Raw genomic sequence first — 23,058 nt, 5'->3', positions numbered from 1 at the left:
GTTTTTGCACTTGATGCTCTGAAAATAAGAAAAACCCAATACTCACGATATCTTCTGTTCGTGCTGGGCTAGAATTTGGATCACTTTAGTATTATCTTTGTTTGTTCGGGCTGCTATAACAAAACACCATAAATCACAGAGTTTTATTTTTCACATTTTTGGGGTCTGGAAAACCAAGATCAAGGTGCCAGCAGATTCGGTGTTTAATGGGGGCTCGATTTCTGATCGTGGATGGTGACTTCTCACTGCATCCTCAGATGTGGTAGGGTCAAGGCAGCTCTCCGGGAGTCTCTTTTTTAAGGACACCAATCCCATTCACGAGGGCTGCACCCCTCATGACTTAATCACCCCCCAAAGGCCCCACCTCCTGCCATCACCTTCATGGATAGGATTTCAACAGATAAATTTGGAGAGGACAAATATTCAGACCATAATACTTACTATCTCTTTGGAATTAAAATTTCCATCTCCAACAAAATCAAAAGTAATTGGATTGGGGGATGGCTGGAGGAATAGAAAATATACTAATCAGCTAAAAGGAGGAAAGGAGTAGGAGGAGGTTTTTGGGTACCATGTTCAGACACAGGAGGTATCATGGCTGTTTAGACCACTCTCTGGGTCTATGGTCTTCAGTAGCTCGAAGCCGACAGTCACTTGTCTTCACTGGGATTAAAAATCTACCAACCCTGGATGAGCCTCTCAGGCACCAGCAGGTGCTAGCCAAATACCAGGATGAAGCTGGCCCTGCCCTCTGGGGCTTCTACTCTTGTTGAGATAAGGAAGTTCAGGGATAGATCGCCAAAGATCCAGGATGCTGGGAACATAAAATGCTGCACAGAGCTCAGAGAAGAGGACAGTGTGTTCCGCTGGATGATCAGAGGAGGCGGCATTGTCCTTGGTCCCTAAAGCAAGCCGGGCACCATGATTTGAGGCAGCAGCCTGGAGTGACACTCGCCAACACCAGCTCTCAAGCGAAAGAGCTCCCTTTCCTACTGTTCTTCTGGCTTCTAACAATGGCCAGGGCAATGACTCAATGTGTCTTTAACAGCTCTCTAACAAAGAGAGAGCTGTACAAAGGGATTTTTGTACAAAAGGATACAAAAGGGATATAGCAGGCCATAGGTTTGTACAAAGGGATAGCAGGCCACAGGCTTGGAGCCTTTGTCAGGCCGTGGAATTGAGCTTACTATGCATGGTAGTGATTGACACAAAATTCCTTTCTAAATTAATATACTTAAAGTAACCTCAATTAAAATATGAAGTAATTCATTGTAAAGCCGGCTTGGAAACTTGGCAAGATCACAAAGCCTCCTGGATTCCAGGCTAAGCAATGTGCAAAGGAAACATACAGTTTATGTAACTCGGTGGCAAGCTGGTGGTTTCCATCATTGTTTTGCCCTTATGACAATTCAACAAAATTTATACTAACATTAGCCCCATCTCACAGATTAAAAAACTAAGGCTTGAAAGGTCAACGTAACCAGCCTACAACCATGTATCTATTAAGTGGCAGTCAATCAGGATTCAAATTTAACTCCACATGATTCCAGGGAGAGTTCATAACGCTTAAGCAGTGCTGCCTCTGGAACTCATACCTAGGATTTTAATGGTTCCCATTTTCTTCTATGTATCATTGACAACTCACTGCCTCTCCATCTGTCTAGTTTCCATTCCAAAATCTCTGATGGAAGGTCATGATGACCTCTACAGAGGACACAAATGAATAGGTGTTTTTCTCCGCAGACGTCTGCCAATATTCCTTGATCTGCCTTCACTGCCTCAGCATCCAATGTGCCCCTAGGAGAAGTCATGTATCAGGACACTGCTGGGGCTCGGCCAAGTGCACGGCTTGGTCATTGTGTTTATTTTCCCTCAACTTTTTCCAAGTCAGCAGATGTGCGACTGTTACTTTGAGACCTTACCACTTACATTTTGATTCGAAACCCAACCGTTAAGAATATTGCAATTTATCTCAGATGAGCATCCCCTCCAGTTATCTCTTTATGTGCTTTATGATTCTTTGAAGATTGTTTTTCCTTTAATTTAAGGGATTTAAGGGGGAGTAACATAATACATTATGTAGTTTTCCATCATGCTGGAATTTCTTCTCCCCACCCACCCGCAGCAGCAAGAACTCTGGACTTACTCAGAAACCAAGTAATTAAGCGCTTTTCCATGTTGTCCAACTCTTAACTGTGTCTCCCATCATTGGCATGTGGTTCATTCTACAATGCACTGGAGGAAGTGCCAGGTTCCAAATCCCTTGCTTTACAAATGACATACACTGTGTATAATATTCCCAGTGAAATAAAATGATCACAATGCATTCTGAACTTTAGTGCTGTCAATCAAATGTGCTCAAAGCCTAAAAGAAATCAGGTGATCCCAAAAGGAACAAAAATTGTTCAAGAGAGTCCTGAAGTTTTTTCCTGTGTTTTCTGCTGTGGACATTTGCTGTTGTTGCCCTGCCAGCATCCCATCCCTCCAGGTCTGGTAATGGACCACATCTTCCCCCGGGGAACCACCCCTCCCCATCTCTGTCCACATGGTTTCAGGGGATGCTCCAGTTCCAGGCTTGTGACTATGAACTAACTAATCAGACCACCACATCATCTTTGAGATAGGAAGAATAATGGTACCCTCAAAGATGTCCATGTCCTACTCCTCAGAACCTGTGAATATGTCAACTAACACGGCAAAAGGGATTTTGAGGGTGTGATTAAAGACACTGAGATGGGAGATGATCCTGGATTATTGGGGGTGGTGGGCGGTGGGCAATGTAATTTTTTTAAATGTTCTCATAAGAGGGTGGGGGAGGGTCAGAGTCAGAGAAGCTGTGACTATGGAAACAGAAGTTGGAGTGGTACAAGGCTTTGAGCTGAGGAACGCAGGCAGTGTCTAGAAAATGGAAAAGGAAAGGGAATGAATTCTTTCCTTCAGTCTCCAGAAGGCACACAGCCCTTCCAACCTGTTTTTAGACTTCTGAACTCCAGAACTATAAGATAATCGTTGGTATTGTTTTAAACCACTAAGTTCATGATGATTTGTTGCAGCAACAATAAGAAATTAATACAACTTTAAATATAGTGATTTGTCCAGAGATAGACCCATGAGCCAAGCCTGGCTGCTCAGGACCCAGGAAATTCAGTTCTGGGACTTTGAAAAGAGGCTCTTCTGTTTTTCTGGGGAGCTGCTGAGAAAATCAGATGGAAGCTTGCGGGTGCCAGCAGTACTTGTTATCATGAGGTGAAAAGTCTCTCTGGGAATGGTGCCAACACAGAGAAATCAGTAGAAAGTAGAAGCAGGGAATTGAGGCTGAGTCATAAGCCCTGGACCCAACATGGTTCCTTGGACCTTCAAGACATCTCCATCTTTGCTGACGCCAGTTCAAGTTAGGTTTCTTCCGCTTGCAGTCAAAAGCATCCCGATGTGTTTTGTCTCAATTTACTGTGATAGTGGAGTAGGCTGTCAAGAACACGGATGCTGCTAATGGTAATTGTCTCCAGAACCAGCAGCAGAGTGGCTATGGTGGTTCATTGGTCAGGGAATGAGAAGAGCTACTGAAATAAATACTTCGTTTTTTTCTAGAAAGTCTAAAATGCCACAGTTCTAGCAGGCAAGACATGAGTGCTCGTTCAAAACCATCTCTGGTGGGAGTAGAAACTATGCAGGGAAGAGAAGAAGAGTGGCTATTTGGACCCCGAAGCAGCACATTATATAAGCATCCAATGCAACACTAACCTGGAGCCTCACATCCATAGACAGACCACTTCTTGATGGAAGGGCACAGAGATTCCATCTCTCAACAGCACCCAGCCCTTAGGGGAAAAGGGTAAAGGAAGTCGATTTGTTTTTGGAACCTCCTGAATTTGGTATTTGTTTTATTTCAGCAATGCCTCTAACTCATACCTTTCCCATCCCTCCTAGCAGCCCTGAACCAGACCGCGTGAATGCACACACACACACACACACACACAATCTGAACTTATCTCAAACAACATGTGTGTACTTTAACTGGAGCCTTCAATGCCTCAGCCAAAGGTGGGAATTTCAAGCATCTTAGCAGGTAAATGGGAGAGATGCTTTTGAATAAGTTAAGTCAACATGCCACAAACACACCTGTGTGTTTTAATTACCTTGAAGTAGCCTTGACTTTTATCAGAGGAATTTTTCACAAGCTGTATCCCTTTAAAGTTCATGTAGTGATGAGTTCCTTTGTCCACCAAATGCAGCCAATCACTGGATGTGGAAAACTTTCCAGCAGCTGCCAAATACCTTGATCTGTTTGCAGAATAAAAATATTCACATAAGCACTCCTTCATTCCCACCTCATTGCATGGAATCCTGACCAAAGCCACTTTAAGTCCCAGATCAAATGCTGCCCCTTCTAGCAACCTGATTTGCCTGTTTAAAAAAATAATACGTTGAGATCCTCCTATAACTGCTAAAACATTTAGACTTGCAGGAAAGCATAATGGCCTCATTCATGGGCTTTGAAGTCAAATAGATCTGGATCAAAATACCGACTTCCCCGTTGCTTAGCTGTGTGACCTCGGGCAAGTCACTGCACCTCTTTGAGACTCAGTTTCCTCATCTGTGAACTGAGGATAAGCATTGTAGCACAGATTAAATGACAGTGAAGCATTGAATATAGGACCTGGAGCAAAATAAATAAGCATTGAATAAATGTTACCTACCAGTGGTAGTAGTTGTAGTAATTATGGTTATGTGTAAACTTTTGTCTCTCACCAGATTGGAAGTCCTTTGAGGATAGGTTATCCATTGCCACATAATGTGCATTACAAGCATTCCTCAAACCACAATGATGGTCAGCAAAGCATCCAGTGGCTAGGCAGCTCTGTGGACTGCCTAGACCCCCTGCTGGACTCAATAATTTGTCTGGGGATAGCTGCTGGAGGATCCGGGTTGACCTTGACTGAGACAATGAGAATTACTCACCTCTACTCCCCAAGTCTCTTTTCCTCCAGCAGGCCAGCCAGGTTTGTCCTTCTCATGGCAGAAGAAGGGGCTCCAGAGATGAAAGCTTAACACACAGGCCCCTTGCAAGCCTCTCTTGGCTCCATGAACATCCCAATAGCCAAAGCAAGTCCCATAGCCAAGCTGTTGTGACTCAGGAGGGCACACCATGGTAAAGGGTGTAGTCAGAGAGGTGTGAAGCACTGGGTCTATCTGCAATCTACCACAAGCAGGAAACGAAGTCCTGCAACAGCCTAAAGTGCTGTTGTGGTCCTGAGAAATCCATTTGTAAATGTTGGCTGAGTTGAACATGAATTTGGGCTCCAAACCTAAGTTGTCACTATTAAACATCAAAAGCAGTGGTTAAAAATAGAGGAATTTATACAGTGCAGGTGATTCATTGTTGTTGAGGCTTGTGGGTTTTTTCCCCCCACCCCCCCCAAAAAAAACCAGCTAGCTTTTCTTCCTTACATGAAACTATTTAAACTTTTGTCCTCAGTGTTAGAGAAAAAAAAGATATTGAAGGTCCTGCATTCCTAGTATGCCACCTACTTTTCCTCCTCCCTCACACCTGGGAACAGTTCAAACTTGAAAGAGAAGTAAGGAAATGAATGGTGAGAGGGCAGCGAAAACCAATGGGGCGGAGGAGAAGCCACTGCGGGTGAGGGAAGGCGGAACAGAAATCTAAGCCCGCCTGATTCTGGAACTTTCAAAACCTAGAATAAGGAATGGACTTCACAGAACTTCTCAAGCTAGGGCACAGACGCATTTTCTTCTGAAAGAAATTTCACAATTGTGTTTTTAATGAGCTCAAACCACCTCAGCAGGACACAGTTAAACAAAAGAGTAACGCGATCAAGCCCGGAAGTCATAACTCAAGTTCAGAAATGCAGGGGGACAGGACTTGACCTGATACCTTCTCAGAGATGTAGGGCTCAGAGAGAACAAAATCTCCTTCTGGAACGTGCTGATGGACTGGGGAGGAAATGGGAATCATTTGACTTAAAAAAATAAATAAATAAATAAATAAAAAACCTTAGGATTAAACTCTTAGTTACTGAGATGTTAACTCATATCACTGTGAAAATACATGTAAAAGGGTCCTAAGTTTTTCCCTTTATTCATTCAACTACTTATTAAGCACCTACTGGCAGTCAGACACTTTGTCTAAGTACTAAGCTTACACCTGGGAACAAGACAGTGCCTCCGTGAGATGCCTCCAAGTACTAAGACAAAACAAAGAATTCAATAATATGACACTGGGCTTGATGAAAAAGACAGTAATGGAAAGGGCAGAGAAAGACACGCAGTGAGAAGAAAATGGCACCATTCTGAGTGGAGTGAAGAGGAAAGCCGTTTGAGCAGAAACTCAAAGAGGTGAACCCACACTGTCATGCGGAGTGTTCCACACAGGTGGAAGTGCACGGTATGAATGGACTTTGTGGGTTCTGGGAGGAGCAATACCATGAGTCTATGAGGGACGCTCTGCTGCACCATCAACTCTCTTTTCAGATTACAGGTCACGGACAGCTTCTTGGGGAAAACTCTGACCTCTCAGGCTAGGTTGAGTCACCCATTGCTGATGCTCCAGGGAAGACCCAGGACTTCTCCTTAGAGCATCCTTCAGCATTTCTGAAGATGCCTCTTTCTCTGATCCTGTTTCTGGGCTGATCTGGAGAGTGTCTGTCACCCCTGCGACATTACTGGAAGCCGCAGGTCACATCTCCCTGTCCACCACTGTGGCCCCGGTGCCTAGACCGGGGCCTGACACCTGGTAGATGCTCCACAGAGGGTCTCACTGCCTGTCCCGCATTCTCTCGTTTCATCCTCACAGCTCTACTGTGCTGCCGTTATCCCCATTTTCCGAATGCAGAAACTGAGACTCAGAAGGGGAGGTGGCTTGCCAGAGCCACACAGGTAGGCAAGGGGTGGGGAGAGTGGTGGGAATCAAAGCCCAAACAGCATGCCTCACCCTCTGGACAGGTGTTTAAACAAGCATGAGCATGCCACCCGGTCAGGGCCAGTGATACATCAGCAACGTTGGTTGGAGCTTCCAGGGAAGAAACGCCATCTGCCCTACTGGAGAGTCTCAGGTTGAAGGCGAAGCCATGGAAGACGGACCAGAGCCTGGAGGGAATCAGGCCTGCAGTGACATTGTCGGAGGCACTGCATCATGCCTCACCTGAACTAGACATGCATCCGGCACCCCAATCCCTATGCGCTAAGTCCATTTCCATCTCTCTTTCACTTGGAACAAAAATACTTTCTAATTGATACAACATGTTAGTGTTGGTCACTGTCATCACCACTGGGGTTGTCGTTTTTTATGGAAATTAAATATAAAGTAGGTTAAGATACAGATGTACTGTATATATGTTACCAGAGCTGGTTAGACATCCAGTGTTCTAGACAGGTTACCCTTGGTTTCCTCTTCTGCCCTAGTTCTCCAGTCTTCTCCATATGTAGCTTCGCTACCCTGCTAGACCAGCTGTCTCCACTCCCTGCTGTGGCCATCAGGACCCAAGTCAGCCCAGAAGGAATGAGATGCCTAGTGAGGCTTATAATAGGAAAATTCTAAGCCCACATCTGCCTTTCCCCTCAATACCATGACTAAGTGATTAATCCATACCAGTGGCTAAAGTCAGGCATTTGATGGCAGTTAAGCCCTCAAGAGATGAGCCCATGAATCAGGAGCAACTCAGAACAGAGTGCTTGGTGCCTGGGGACATGCAGAAGTATGACATACTCTTTGCACATTAAAAGCCTGTGGTTTACCAGAGAGAGAAAGGAAAAGGCAGGGAATTGTCAGAGAACAATGCAAGACAGATACAATCAGAGGCTAGATGATGTCCCCCAGCCATGTCAGGACAGTGGCCACATGGTGGGTCCTCAGAAGAGGCAGGCGGGGCCTCTTTTCCACAGCCTCCCCCAGGCTGGGTCCTGCCACTACCATCACCCTTTCCACCACCATGAGGTCTGGTACACCTGGGTATTCCCCCCACCATTATTCACTTAATATTTTTCTTTTACTCAATAACGTTTTTTTCATCAAGAGTTTTGCTTTAGAAAGAGACAACATCAGTTACTCAAACAGAAACCATGTGCTCTAAATAGAAAGTATAATAATTATAAAATTAAGTAAAAACCAGGCATGGTGGCTCATGCTTATAATCTTAGCACTTTGGAAGGCTGAGGTGGGAGGATAGCTTGAGGTCAGGAGTTGGAGACCAACCTTAGCAACATGGCAAAACCCCATTTTTATAAAAAAATTTTAAAAATTAGCCAGGTGTGGTGGGGCGCACCCATAGTCCCAGCTACATGGGAGGCTGAGGTGGGAGGATCACTTAAGCCCAGGAAATTGAGGCAGCAGTAAGCCATGATTGTGCCACTCCAGCCTGAGCAACAGAGTGAGAACCTGTCTCACAAAAATAAAAATACTTATAATGAAAGCACAGAACACCATCATTAACATTCTAACAAGATATGACTGTGGGCTGTGCAGTTCCTGGCTGGCCTTCTCTTTCTGTGTTGGGGAGGTGTTACAAATATGCTGTCATCAAAGGGAGGCTGTCCTGGGGCAATTGGGATTGGAACAGAAGGAGGCAACAGTCTTATCATTATGCGATTTAGTATCAGTGTCATGTCCATGCACATTATAACATTATCTCAGGCTTCACTCTTGAGCTTGCCTGCAGGTAGCTGGCGGCAAGGGCCTGTGCATCACAGCTTGGGTTCAGATGCCACTCTAAGTACTCTCTGTGAGCATATTGCTTAGTTTCCTCCTTGGAAAAATAATCACCATAATGATACTAGCTAGCTCACTAAGATCCTGATCGGGAGGACCTTAAGTGAGATACATGTGTATGATGATATGCACATCCTAATAACTCCACAAATATAAGCTGTTATTATTTCTGTTACAATGACAACGATGATAAAAATATTTGGAGACCTGCCTGACTGTTTGAGTGGCTGGTTCTGTTCCATGTTTATGCATCCAGCAAACACTTGAGTGCCTCCTTGGTATCAGGCTCAATGCTGACAGACCTTGCCCCTACCCTCTAGGAGTTTGTATTTTAGCAAGGAGGCAACATTTGTCTGGCCAAAGTAAAAAGACAAATGTGACAGTGGCTGGAAGGACAAGTCCAAGGTGTTAGAACAGGGCAATGCAACCTTGGTCCCCGAGGAAGTGTGCCAGCGCTGAGATGTGAAGAAGAGAACAGGTAAGAGGGAACATCCCGTTACACAGGAGGGCAGGTCTGGGCAGCCAGTGGGAGAGCAGCTCCCAGCACCTGGCTGGCTGGTGGGGCTGCTTCTGAGGCAGGACCCAGCTTCAGGCCTGAGGATTTCCAGCCAGTGTCCATCCACTCTGGCAAAAGCCAGGCGGGTCTCACCAGGCCCTGGCTGATCACAGCTGACAGTGTGGCCCATGTTCCAAAGGGCTGCCTGAGTGCTGCCTGGCTGCTGCCCCAGTGAAGTGGTGACGTGCTGCCACCACCCCTCTGTTCCCATCGCCCAACAAAGCTTCCTTCTCCCAGCAAGAGCTCCTTGCTCTCTACAGAGCAACAAAAGCTGTCAGGCACTACTAGAGGTTCACTCTAAACCAACCCTGGTTTGCAAAAAAATCACTCCTTTTGCGAAATAGAGGAATTATTTATAAAGTGAAAAACTTTGTATCACGTCTGCTGCAAGGAGACTGAGAGACAGTCTGGAGGCAGCTCTGGCAACAGTCCGTCTCTCAGCCAAGAATTCTACTTTGGCTCTTGAAGGACATCTTAGGAGCAGCTTTCCACTGCAGTGATTCCTGAGTGTGACGCAAACACAGGCAGGATGCAGTTTACCTTCCACATGGCCAGATAGAAAACACAGGACGTGGGTTTCTGCAAATTTGTAGATGAACCATAACCCATTATTGTGTTTAAAAGCCATAATTTCTTGAGTCTCCACTCTGTTCCAAGCACCACACTAAGCTCTTCCATATCTGATCTCATTTTATCTTCATGTCGACCATTGGATAGGTATTCTTACAATCCCTTTTCACCATCTGAGGAACTGGGGTCTGGACAAATTCAGTACCTGGACTTGGGTCATAAAGCTACTTAAATGGGGGTATGAGGGCCAGAACTGAGGTCTATCTGATGCCAATTCCAGGCATTTCATCGCTGTCTTGCACTCCCTCCTCTATGGTAGCATGTCCTTGCCCTGGCACATCCCCCTGATGACAGGGGAGCCCCTCGATTTCAAGGTACATGCCATCAACACCCTCATGTCCTCAGCATCTTGCAGTACCTGGCAGGTATTGGCTCCCAAATGAAGCTCATTGAATGAGTTTGCTGAACTGAGCAAACATCTGCAAACACGTGAACAAGGAGAGGTTGGTGTCAAGATGTGCTCTAATAGATGGGGTTTCTTTCAAACAGAAGTGAACCCAGCCCCTTCTCTAGAGGAGACAGCAGGAATCCCCTGCCTTGGGGATCTGTGTGCCTGTCTCCACCTGAAACCAACTTAACACGGCACTACCTTGGGAGCAGAGGCTGGGAGCAGGTGGGATCAAAGGACCCTATGACAATGCTTCCTCATGTTACGAGGCTTTCTCCAGCCACCCCTCCCCTCCATAGCCTCTGGGTCTTTGTTCAGAAGCAAGGCACACCACCTGTAGGGCAGCTACAAGCCTGTGGAGCTACTGGGGGCAGCTGAAATGCCTCTGGCTTCTGTAGAGGCCTGAGGGCTCCCCAACCTCCTGGCTAGACTAGGGATTACCCAGGAGATCAAAGGTCAATCGGTCATAACTTCACATAACTTACAAGCATGCACACATGCTTTGTAAATAGCTGTGCTATTTGCAGGTTTGGTCCTGTTGACTCATTCACTCATTTACGTGTGGGTTCCACACAGGGGCCTGGCAATGGCCCACCCAACATGGAGTTACACAGACCTGGAGAGAATAGCCCTTGATACCATGACTTTGTGAAGCTGACAAAGATGATCCGGACCCTGAGGGAGCCTGCCCCTGGAGAGGAGGAAAGAAGGAAGAACAGGACTGAGGCCAGGATTAGGGGAGGGGCAAATAACACCTGCAGGACCTCAGGACCCTACAGTCAAGAGTCCAGGGCAGTGGTGGGTAACAGGGGCACAGGAAAGCCAGGGACCAAGCAAGATGGGACCCTGGGTTCCTAGAAAAAAAAGTCCACAGCCAGAAGAGGAAAGAATAGAGCCCAGTGATGGAGCAGAGGCCCAACCAGCACCCAGGGGCCCCCAGGGTGGTGGTGGGGTGACAGTGTGAGCTCTGTCCCAGTCTTGCTGATGGTTTGCAGCCCATTTCTTCCTCTGTACACAAAGTTAAAGGAAGATGCACTCTGCAAAGAAGGAGGTCTTCCCTGCTTTCATTCCATCAGCAAATTTACTAAAGACCATCTGTGAGCCAGGTACTGTTTTTGGCACCAGGGAACAAGATCCCAGCCCTTGAGATGCTTATAGTTCGTTTGGGGAAGAGAGGCAATAACAGGTAAATAACATAGTAGAACAAAACTACAGACTCTGAAAGTTTCCATAAAGGGATTGGACAGGGTAACGAAGGGAGGCCATTTACAATGGGTGGTCTGCGAAGGCCTCAAAGGTGGTTGAGGTTTGAGCAGGTCCCAAGGATGGGAGGGAGCCAGGCATTTACATCCTCGAGGAAAAGGTATTCCAGGCAAAGGAGACGGCAAGTGCAAAGCCCCAGGCAGGGCTGGAATCAAGCTTGATGTTTGACAACCCTTTCCAGGCTGACAGGGAGTGTGTTAGCATGGCTGCTATAACATACTGTCACAAAATTGCTGCATTCAAACAGAAATGTATTATCTCACAGTTAATATGAAATCAGGGTGTCGGCAGGGCTGCACTTGCTCTAGAGACTCCAGGGGAGAAGCCTTCCTGGCCTCTTTCAGGTTCTAGTGGTTCCAGGTTGAGGGCAGCATAACTCCAATCTCTGCCCCGATCCTCATGTGGCCCGCTCCTCCCCATCCTTTCTCTTTCTCTTTTCTTTTAAGAACATTTGTCATTGGATTTAGGTCCCACTGCTATCCAGAATGATCTCATTGCTTAGTTTAACTACATCCACAAAGATCCTTTCTTTCTAATAAGGTCACACTCACAGATTCCAGGAATATCTTGTGGGAGACCACACTTCAGTCCACTAGAGTCTGCTCTTTGGCTCCCCAAAATGCACGCTTGTCCCACGTGCAAAACAGCCCATCCCCACCAGCTCAACCCATTACAGCATCAACTCTATGTCCAAATCTCATCTAAATATCATCAGGTCAAAAGTGCCAAATCTCTTCATCTAAATCAGCATGAGTGAGACATTGGGTACAATCCATCCTCAGACAAAATTCCTCTTCATCTGTGCCTCTGTGAACCTAGAAAACAAGCTTCCTGCTTCCAAAATACTGTGATAGGACTGGCAAAATACAATGATAGAACAGGGTAGACATTTCCAATCCAAAAGGGAGAAATTGTACTAAGTAAAGGAGTCACTTACTCCAACCAAATTAGAGATGCAGCAGGACAAATTTCAAGAAGTTGCAAGGACTTGGAACAGCACTCTGTGGTTTTTCGCACCCTTGTCTAGGTCAGGTTCTGCCTCTTTGGTTCTTAGCTCCATCCTCTAGACCCAGGCCCCACCCACTGTGACTCTCAGCTCTGCCCTCTGGACCCTCTAGTTGTATATAGAGAATGGGCTGTATTGATCGAGGATAAAAGCCAGGAAACCAGATGGGATGCTTGTGTAGGCCAATAGGCGATGGCTTAACCTGGGGTTACAGTGATAGGGAATAAAGCATTGTGGTCAGCTAAGATTCAGAAAATATTCCGGGTGCAGAACCAACTGGATTTTGCAACAAATTGAAGTTTGGAGGCAGGAGAACAGTGATGAAAAGGAATCAAAATGCCTTCGAGGATTTTGGTGGGCAACTTGGTAAGAGGGAAAGATGTGGAAGTGCTTTGAAATGTAAGAAGTTCTGTGTGAGTGAAGGAAATCTTTCATACCCCATAGTCCTTGCAGCTAGAGAGGAGACGGACCCTACATGCAAGATAAGGTCATATCTCAAAAGCCTTTCCTTTAGTGCTCAAATAGTTTCTCCCTTTTATTCCAACCTTCATCTCTACTTCAAACTCAAAGCACATTTCCCATAGAAGAGTTCTGGGGATAAAAAGAGGAAAAGAGTTATTCTTGGAGGCCTTCCCCATAACACAGCATGCTGAGAGGGCCTCCCTCCAGCTGCTGGGCCCTCTGCCCTACACCACCTTCATTCTTTAGACACACTTTTCTTGACTGGGCCACCCCAACCCACTACCACCAGCCCAGCAAATGGACTCTGGGCATCGGTTACATAACTCACTCATTTTTCACTGAGGTAGGAGATGGGACTCGACTGTGGATGTGGGGCTTGGACACCAGACCAAATTGAGAACTAACTAAAACAGGGACAGGGTAGAAGCTGTTTTCCATAAGACATGCCCAGCAATGTCCCATGTCAGTTTACCATTGCCTTGGCAACACCTGAAAGGTATCGCCCTTTCAGTGATAGCAACCCAATGATCTAGAAGTTGCCACCCATTCCTAGAAATTTCTACATAATCTACCCCTTAATCTGCATGTAATTAAAAGTGAGTATAACTATGACTACAGAAGTCTGAGCTGCTGCTCTAAGCTCACGGCCTATGGGGGAGCCCTGCTCTGCAACATGCGGTCCCTCTGCTGCTGCTGTGCACGGCCCCTTCAATCAAAGCTGCTGTTGAACACCACTGGCTCACCCTTAAAGTCCTTCCTGGACTAAGCCAAGAACCCTCCAGGGCTAAGCCCCAATTTGGGGGCTCTCCTGTCCTGCAGGATCGCCAGGCCTACATCTCAATACCACAGTCATTTTCAGTTTGAAATCACCCCGGCCTCTGTTGATATTGCTGCTCTCAACCAGTTGAAGACAAAAGGAATTGACAAACAAAAACCCTTTGGGAGGGCTGGGCGCAGTGGCTCATACCTATAATCCCAGCACTTTGGGAGGTTGAGGCAGGTGGATCACCTGAGGTCAGGAGTTCAAGACCAGCCTGACCAACATGGAGAAACCCCATCTCTACTAAAAATACAAAAATTAGCCGTGCATGGTGGCACATGCCTGTAATCCTAGGTACTTGGGAGGCTGAGGCAGGAGAATTGCTTGAACCCGGGAGGCAGAGGCTGTGGTGAGCCAAGATCATGCCATTGCACTCCAGCCTGGGCAACAAGAGTGAAACTCTGCCTCAAAACAAAACAAAACCCTTTGGGAAAACAGATTAACATGGAAAAGTATACACAGTATACACCCTCCACACTTTGAGGAGTCTAGGCTGGCTTTGAGCTGCCTGTCATGCATGCAGATTTCCACATTTTAACTCTTGGTTTAATTTTTTCCAAATGTTCTTTATTTTGGAATATCTGAAAGTATAAGTAGTCTTTAGGGGCTTCCTAGAGCTGACTCTTAATAAGATAAACTGAAATAATGCTGATCACTTCCTAGGTGCCCGGCATTGGCGCACAGTATCTATAATACACAGCAGCAAGCAAGATCATAGTATCCCTCGTTTACAGATGAGGAAACTCTGGCTCAGAAGGGCTCAGTGGCTTCAGTAGTTCTTACAAGGGAGAGGGAGGGTCTAGAGATTTGGACTCAGCAGTTGTCAGCAAATGGATTGCATTTAAAGCTTCAGGATAAACTTAGCCTGGAAATCAATGTGGATGGAGAAGAGATCTGAGGCTGAGACCTGAGGTGATCCAAAATTTAGATCCAGAAAGAGAAAGGAGATCCAGAAAAGGGGACTGAAAAGGAGAATCCACCTGTGATTCAACCCCTCTGGGCCACGCTCCCCCAATGAGTGTAGCAGTCTCCAGTGGCTACTCCATATTCTCAACAGCTATTTATCCACAGGCTTATCTGTTTGCTCAAAACACTTATTAAGAAGTGAGCAATGGGCCAGCCACTGCCAAGATGCTCACTGGCTAGAGAAGGAGGCTGGTAGAGCAAAATCATTAGAATACTCATAATCATCCTACAACGTGCTCAGGGTGGGTAAGCCTCACACGGGGATCAATGCAAACCCACTTGCCAGGTCATTTATGCCAATATAGCCTGCCTGACTACATTGATCAGATTAGCCCCAGTAAATAAATAAAGCCACTAGGCAATGGCAACACACAAACTAGTGAAAACAATCTAGACACCATTCTCAAGAAGTTTGTAATCTGGTGGAACAGTGAGATAGGCACAGAGAACATGGATAACATAAAAATATGGCAAATTCAAAGAAAGAATGCACGAATACCGTAAAAGTTCCTGATGGCATGCCCAAGAATAAACCATCAAATGTATGTGACAATGACTTTCAACAAGGATGCCAACCCATTCAACAGAGGAAAAGACAATTTTTTCAACGAATGGTCCTGGAAAAACAGGATATCCACATGCAAAAGAATAAAATTGGACCCTTAGCTAACACCACATACAAAAATTAGCTCAAAATTGATCAAAGACCTAAATGTAGGAGCTACAATTCTGAAACTCTTAGGAGACAACATATGGGGAAAGCTTTTTCCATGCTAAATCCATGACAAAGATTTTAGCAATGATTTATTGACCCCAAAGGTACAGGCAACAAAAGAAAAAAATAGGCAAATTGGACTTCATCAAAAATAAAAACTTGTACATCAAAGGACCCATCAACAGAGTAATAAGGCAGCCCACAGAATGGAAGAAAGTATTTGCAAATTGCTTCTCTCTTAAGGGATTAATATCCAGAATATGTAAAAATTCAAAACGCAACAACAAAAAAGCAAACTCAATTAAAATATGGCAAAGGATTTGAATAGACTTTTCTCCAAAGAATATGTACTAATGGCCAATAAGCACAGGACAAGACGCTCAACATCACTCCTCATTAGGGAAAAACAGAACAAAACCACAATGAGATACCACTTCACACCCATTAGGATGGCTATTATCAAAATAAAACAGAAAGTAAACCAGTTTTGGTGAGGATATGGAGAAATCGGAACACTTGAGCACCACTGGTGAAAATGCAAATGGTACCGCTGCTGTGAAAAACAGTATGGCAGCTCCTCAGAAGACTAAAAATAGAATAATGACAGCCGGCATGGTGGCTCCTGCCTGTAATCCTAGCACTTTGGGAGGCCGAGACGGGTGGATCACAAGGTCAGGAGTTCGAGAACAGTCTGGCCAACATAGTGAAACCCCGTCTTTACTAAAAATATAAAAAATTAGCTGGGTGTGGTGGTGCATCCCTGTAATCTCAGCTACTCGGGAGGCTGGCTTCCCACCTGGCTTCCACAATTTAAAAAATACTTTTCTTTAAAAAAAGCGTAGGGGGGAAGCTTCCTGTCTTCCCCAAGAAAAGTTACCAAGGGCAACATAGCCGAGCAAGTTGATTTTTCAGAGCCCTTTAGTTCAAAGCCAGAAAGGCATCCAGGGAAATCCTGAGTCTTTGAAAAAGTCATTAAGGCAAAGCATTTCTTCCTTCTCTTTGCTCCCCCACAGAGCATAACTGTCTCCAGTGACCCTGCTCAAAATCTTTCTCCCACCAGCTCTTGAAAGGGGAAGTGCGGCCAAGCATGTGACCCTGGATAGGGCCTCCTGACATTCGATCTTTGCTCATTTTGCCACTTGATGCCCAGGACAGAGTGAGGCACTTGGAATGTGACCAGTAGATGCTGTGTGAGTCATGTGCTGGGATCAGCTGCATCTTTTCTGAAGGCAGTCTTAGGGAGAATGGAGGCAGGAGTTTTAAAAGTCATAAACGTTTCAAGCACAAGAGACGCTCCAAATCTCTTAGAAAAAATTGTCAGCAGAAAAGAAAGAAATAAAGGTCATGTGATTATGAAATGGGAGGGCACAAACCCCAATGTGGCATTCATTTTGCATTTAAGTCCTGTATCAGATTGCCAGCATCCTCTCTGCGCAAATGGGAAGCAGAGGTGCTGCAGTGGGGCTATGACCCCAAGGATCAAACTACGCCATTTTGTTACAGACTACACTCTTTCTTTCTCTGGGAGGAACATTGCAAACTTGGGTTGTGTTGGTTCAATAGATGCACAGAGGCTGATGTCCTGGGTGGAATGGTCTCTACACAAAAGTAAGAGGATACTACCATTCCATTTCACACCTGCAGCAGAAGAAAAAACATCTGTGCCAACTTCTGACTGACAGTCCTCTGGCAGGTCCTCTCCTTTCCTTTGGGGTCACCTGAATTATAATGTTTAAACTTATCTTGTCTTTGGACAGAACCAACCTCTTTTTGACCAGTTCTTTTCTCTTGAGGGAGTCCTAACCTTAATTAACCAATAGGTATATGCATGAGGGTTTCCATTCCAGCTTGGGTTGTGTTTGGAAGAAACACGTTATTTAATGACTTTTTGGAAAATATTTCAAGTTAAGGGATTCTTTCGATATTCAGATACATTAAATAGTAAACTGTTCCAGGGAGCTGTGAGCAACAGGAAACAAAATTATTGACTATTTACACGTTTGGGTTTAACTTAAATATTTATGGTGTATCAGCCCCTTAGATTTCCTTGAAACATCTGTTTTCTAATGTATGTTTCCATGGGTTCACCTAGGCAGGACCTCAGACCAACCACTGATTTGATCAAATCAGTCTAAAAACATGGCATATTGAGCAATTGATCTTGCTGGGGATTTTGTTGTTGTTGTTTTCCTGCATTGGCTAATTAATTTAAAATCAATCTTTGTATGTGGCACGAGGGATAGATGATCACCTCCTCTTGTTGCCTGGCATTTCCTCTTGATACAACCCTCCTTCCCTTATCCCCAAAGTTTATGTGTTCAGGGTAGGAAGGAGGGAGGAGAGATGATTGGAAACTTACCTCAACAGATTAAAAAAATTCTGGACAAAGCAGGATTAATAAAATTTCAGGCAAAACAGAACGAGTGCAGTTATGCGATTTTTAGATTTGTTTTTTTGCCATAGGTACATTTCCCCAATGGAGTAGAGAACACTGACACTTCTGGCAAACAGAAAAGCCTTGTGGGAAAGACTGGGTAAGGATAGAGTTGCTTTTTACCTCTGGTGAAGTTATGTAAATTGGGTGCCTTTGTTCTGTCTCACAATAGAGTTATGAATAAGATTTCATGGTTAGCAGTAGCCTTAGACACTCGGGGAAGCAAGGCATGGGCCGCATGAGAAAATAATTACATAACCCAAAAAGGAGGCCAGAGGTTCTCTAAGTAAGCTTGGAGAAACAATAATTCTGAAATAAGCTGAGACCAATTCTGTGGCATAATGAACGTTCAAAGCTGTGTAAGAGGAGATGGTTGTGTCATTAAGAAACTATGTCCAACGTCAAAAGCCAATTAAAAAACGAAGGTGATGAAGGTCTGGTCCCCTCTGGCTAATGTGTCTGGAAGCTACAACCTTACAAGGCCGTTTCTGAGATTTTCACACCTGCAAAGCAAAGGGAAAAAAGCATGCATTCTAGTGACAAAATCCAATTAATTACAGGATCTGTTATAAACAGCCAGCTGCATAACTTTGGCAGAAAGCAAATTTGTCATCTCGAGAGGATTTTTCTGTTCTAAATAAATAAGTGCGATTAGGGTGATGAGCAAACTTCTACCTACTTCAACCTCCTTCATTATGAAGAGAGAGAAGGACAGAGACAGGGTGCAAATTTGAGCAAGATGGGAAGCACTCAAGAAGAAATGAAATAACTCCAAACACAAAAGCGGGTGAATGGTGACTGGTAGCTTTGGATGAATGAAACCCATTTATCTCCCAGAAGCCCCTGGAATGCACATGGCTGGGCTCCACTTCAGTATTTGAGGATGGCAAATCTCTTCTAAATCATAAGTAGCTCGGGGAGCAAAATCTTGACTTTCATTTCATTTCATCTTATTTTATGTTTTGGTTTTCTCATCCAATCCAATCTTTTTTTTATAGAAGGTGGTCAATAAATTCTTCAAAATTAGATATTGTAGATTTATGTACATCAGTGGTACTCCGCTGGGGGTGGTTTGACCCCCAGGAAACACTGACCAATGTCTGCATACATTTTTGATGGTCACAACCAATATGGAGGAAGTGTTGCTGGCTGCTGCAATCTAAACGGTAGAGCCCAGGGATGCTGCTCACCATCCCAATACACAGGACAGCCCCTATAAAGAAGGATCTGGCCCTGATGTCAATGTGCCAAGGTTGGAAAACGCTTGTCCAGTGGACTGTGCATTTTAGAGCATTCAGCAGGTCAGACAACAAACCCTCCCGAGCAACCCTTTGTACGCTAAGCACTGTGTATAATACTCAGAGGAGACTGTAGCTTACAAAGGGCAAAACCCAACTCATAAGCTCAGACAGAATAGGTAATCCACTGGCCCTAGTAACTAATACGCATGGCAGGAACCTTTCATGAGTTAAGTATACGCGGTTCCACACATGGATTCTGTTCAGATGCACCAACATATCTACAAATGAAAGCTGTGGTTTGCACTTTTTCATGTGTGTTATCCTGTTGAGGCCATCTGCCTTCTCCAAGCAGAACTTGTGTTTCTCATCAATGAAAGAGGAGGAAAAAAGAGAGCAGAGCCCTCTGATTTTCTATTGTCTTGTAGATTTGTTCTAGGACTGGTTATTCCTCTGGGGTTTGAACTTTTCTATGGAAAATAGTGGCTAACATAAATGCAATTTATAAACAGCATAAATTTAAAACTTCTGAAACTTGAGCACATGTACTGTGCAATACGGTGTCACTTGGAGATGTTGCATACAGCTCTGCTGGGCAGCACAGTGCTGAGAGGCTGTTTGGTAAGCTTTGGAGCATCTATAAGTCCTAAGAGATCGGGCCAAGCACAGTACTAAGTTAGCATCTTCCTCTTTTCCTCAAAAGTAAAAAAAAAAAAAAAAAAAAAAAATTGGTTTTCCCTAGTCTCCATGGTTCACCTATAGCCCTAAATGTGCTGTGGGCTCTTTATTGATTAGAAGGGTTTGACTAAATATGTTCCAATAATTAAAAAGAGCAAAGGGCAATGTGCACACACACACATCACTGCTTCTTCCTCAGCCACAAAAACCATTTGAGTTCAACCAGACATTCATTGGAGCAAAAAAGAACCCAAGAAAACAAGTATCAGGAACTTTTTAGATGCCTTCTTTGAAACCATAAAGTTTGCAGTATTGAAGCAAATTGCTGAGCTGTTTCCTAAGAGATTTCAGTGGAAAATCATAAAGAAGTGATGCATTGGAGTTGTGAGGAGTCTCGCTGACCACGTGTTTGGCTTGGTTGGAGGCTTGTCCTTTAAAAAGCTCCTATTTCTTGTAAAAGATGAAGGAAGTTTTTCCTTGTTCTGCACAGCCAGCCACTCAGTGGCCGCGGGACTTCCATGGCCATGCAGTGGGCCTTTGGAGCCTTACAGCATTCTGAGACTGTGAGCTTCTTGAGGATTGGGGCTTTGGCTTTGCACCCATGTGTACCCAAAGTTCTTGGACATCAGCTTAGATAGAGTAGAACTTTCTGAGAAAAGCCAGTCAAATGTCACTGTCTTCATTGTCCATACAAGAAAACCAAAAATTGGCGTTTGGAGGGATCGTGCCACATTACATAGGAAGGTCATAAAAGATCCACAGCAGATATCTGGGCCACATTGTTCTCCTGAGAATCTACTCCCTTCTTGTGGTTCACTTTCCCCGCCACAAGCTGAGCCATCACTCTGAAAGACTCTGTCCCTTTGTTTACTGGGCTTTTCATCTCCAGCCAGAAATTGCCACGGTTCTTCGCTTTCTGTTTTCTACACACCCCAGTTGCCAGCAGCTATAGCCGTAACTCCAAGCAGAAAGGGACTGCTAGAAAGCAGCTGAACAAAGCAAAGTCGATAAGGTCACTGGATGGGAGATGAAGGATACATCGACACCTCAGGCCGAAGGGTCCTTGAGGACAGGACTCAGGTCTGATTCTTCTTTGTCTGAAACCAACACATTACCTGACAAAGTCGAAATCCTCAATAGCCACTTACTCAATTAACCCACTTGTCTAACCATGGGTTTGCTATGTGCTCTAAGCACCTTACATGGGTGATGTCACTGAATTCTCAATATAGTCCTATATGATCAAGGCCAACATTACCATTGACAGTCTGGACCTCTGATAGGCTAATGAGAAGCATGCTTCCCCTCTGACATCTTCCTCCCCAAAATCAATAAGCTCAGTCTAAAATGAGGAACGCATCTGACAAAAACCCAAATTGAGGGACATTCCACAAAACACCTGACTATACCTTTTAAAACTGTCAATGTCAGCCGGTCGCAGTGGCTCACACCTGTAATCCCAGCACTTTGGGAGGCCGAGGCAGGTAGATCATTTGAGGTCAGGAGTTCGAGACCAGCCTGGCTAACATGGAGAAACCCTGTCTCTACTGAAAATACAAAAATTAGCCAGGCGTGGTGGCAGGTGTCTGTAATCCCAGTTACTCGGGAGGCTGAGCCAGGAGAATAGCTTGAGCTCGAGAGGCGGAAGTTGCAGTGAGCTGAGGTCACACCACTGTACTCCAGCCCAGGCAACAGAGCAACACTCCACCTCAAAAAACAAACAAACAAACAAACAGCAACAAAAAAAACCTGTCAATGTCATCAAGACCAAGACAAGTCTGAGAAAATTGTCACAGATCAAAGAGGCCCAAGGAGACAACTAAATGTAAGGTGGTGTCCTGGATGGGACCCTGGACCAGAGAAGACATTAGGAAAAAGCGAGTGCTGTTTGAATCAGCCATGGAGTTCAGTTAATAGTAATGTGCCGTTGTTCGCTCTGCGGCTGTGGCAGACGCACTACAGGAATGTAAGAAGACATACATACAGGGAGAGAGGAACCTGTGTGAGAGGCTTACAGGAACTCCCTGTACTTTCCTTGCAACTTTTCTGTAACTCTAAAGTGACTTTAAAGTTAAAAATTTATTTAAGTAAAAACATTTGCTAAAAAAAGAAAAAATAACCTTCTAAGGCAGCTACCATTGTTTTTCGCAATTGATGGGTAAGGAAACTGTCCAGGTGAGTTCAGAATCATTGTCTCCTAAGCTGATGATCATTCTAGTAACTTCTGGGACCCTGCTCTGAGGCTCCTGTTTACACCAGCACTACTGAGAATTAGATCATGAAAGATATCCAAGGGATAGTTTCTCTGCTCAGAATAATGAGTGACCCAAATTGCTGGGAGGGGAGAGAGAGAAGGACCTTGTGAGGTCTGGCTATGAAAGTCTGACACCGTAATTGAATCATTCGAACACTCCCAGGGAAAAAATGTCTGGAGATTGATTTAGAGGGGCATTTGGAGACCTCCTTAGAACCCCTATAAGTCTTGGATGTCTGAGTGGGATGAAAAATGGTTCCAATTCAGTGGGGCCCCGGAGGCAGGAAATCGTCGGGCATAACCTCTAATGCCATAAAGACACCAAACTTTCTGTCCCTCCTAAAAGTCAAAGGCCCACAGCTGCTTCCAATCAAGGAAAGCAAACTATCCAGGGTACCACATTCTCACACATTCCCACTGCTGGCCCTTCAAGCACAGTTCCTTCGTACACCCAGTGCAGGGAAAAAAACACATCCTTTCAAGATCCCTGGCCCATCTTCCTCCCTTTCTTCTCCTCACTTTGATAACGCTGTTGCATTTCTCATAGTGGGCAGAGGGAGGGTTCCCCAAGTCCTCGGATGCCTCTGGCATCACACACAGGGACTTCACGAAAGGTCCCCTTCGTCCCAGTGCTCACCTCTGCCAGCTGGATTTCCCCATAACATTCAGCCTTATAAACTCCCATGCTATCCAGATATGCAGTGGACTGCAAGGCAGATGCCTCTGTGTTTGACCTTCCCAGCATCTGTTCTCCCTGCCTCCCAGAGCAACTAGGTCAACACTACATCCCCCATGAGCTGGCTCTCATCTCTGAGGTTCTCATAGAAAACGTCCCACCTCCGCTGTCCAGTCCCAGCTTATTCACAGTCCTAGTGAATGCTGGACTCAGGGAGAGGGAATATGAACCAAGCATATTTGACTTGGAT

The sequence above is a fragment of the Papio anubis genome, chromosome 16, assembly GCF_008728515.1.
Source record: "Papio anubis isolate 15944 chromosome 16, Panubis1.0, whole genome shotgun sequence".
Taxonomy (NCBI): Eukaryota; Metazoa; Chordata; class Mammalia; order Primates; family Cercopithecidae; genus Papio; species Papio anubis.
The sequence above is the reverse complement of the archived record's forward strand: the minus strand, read 5'-3'. Positions refer to the sequence as shown.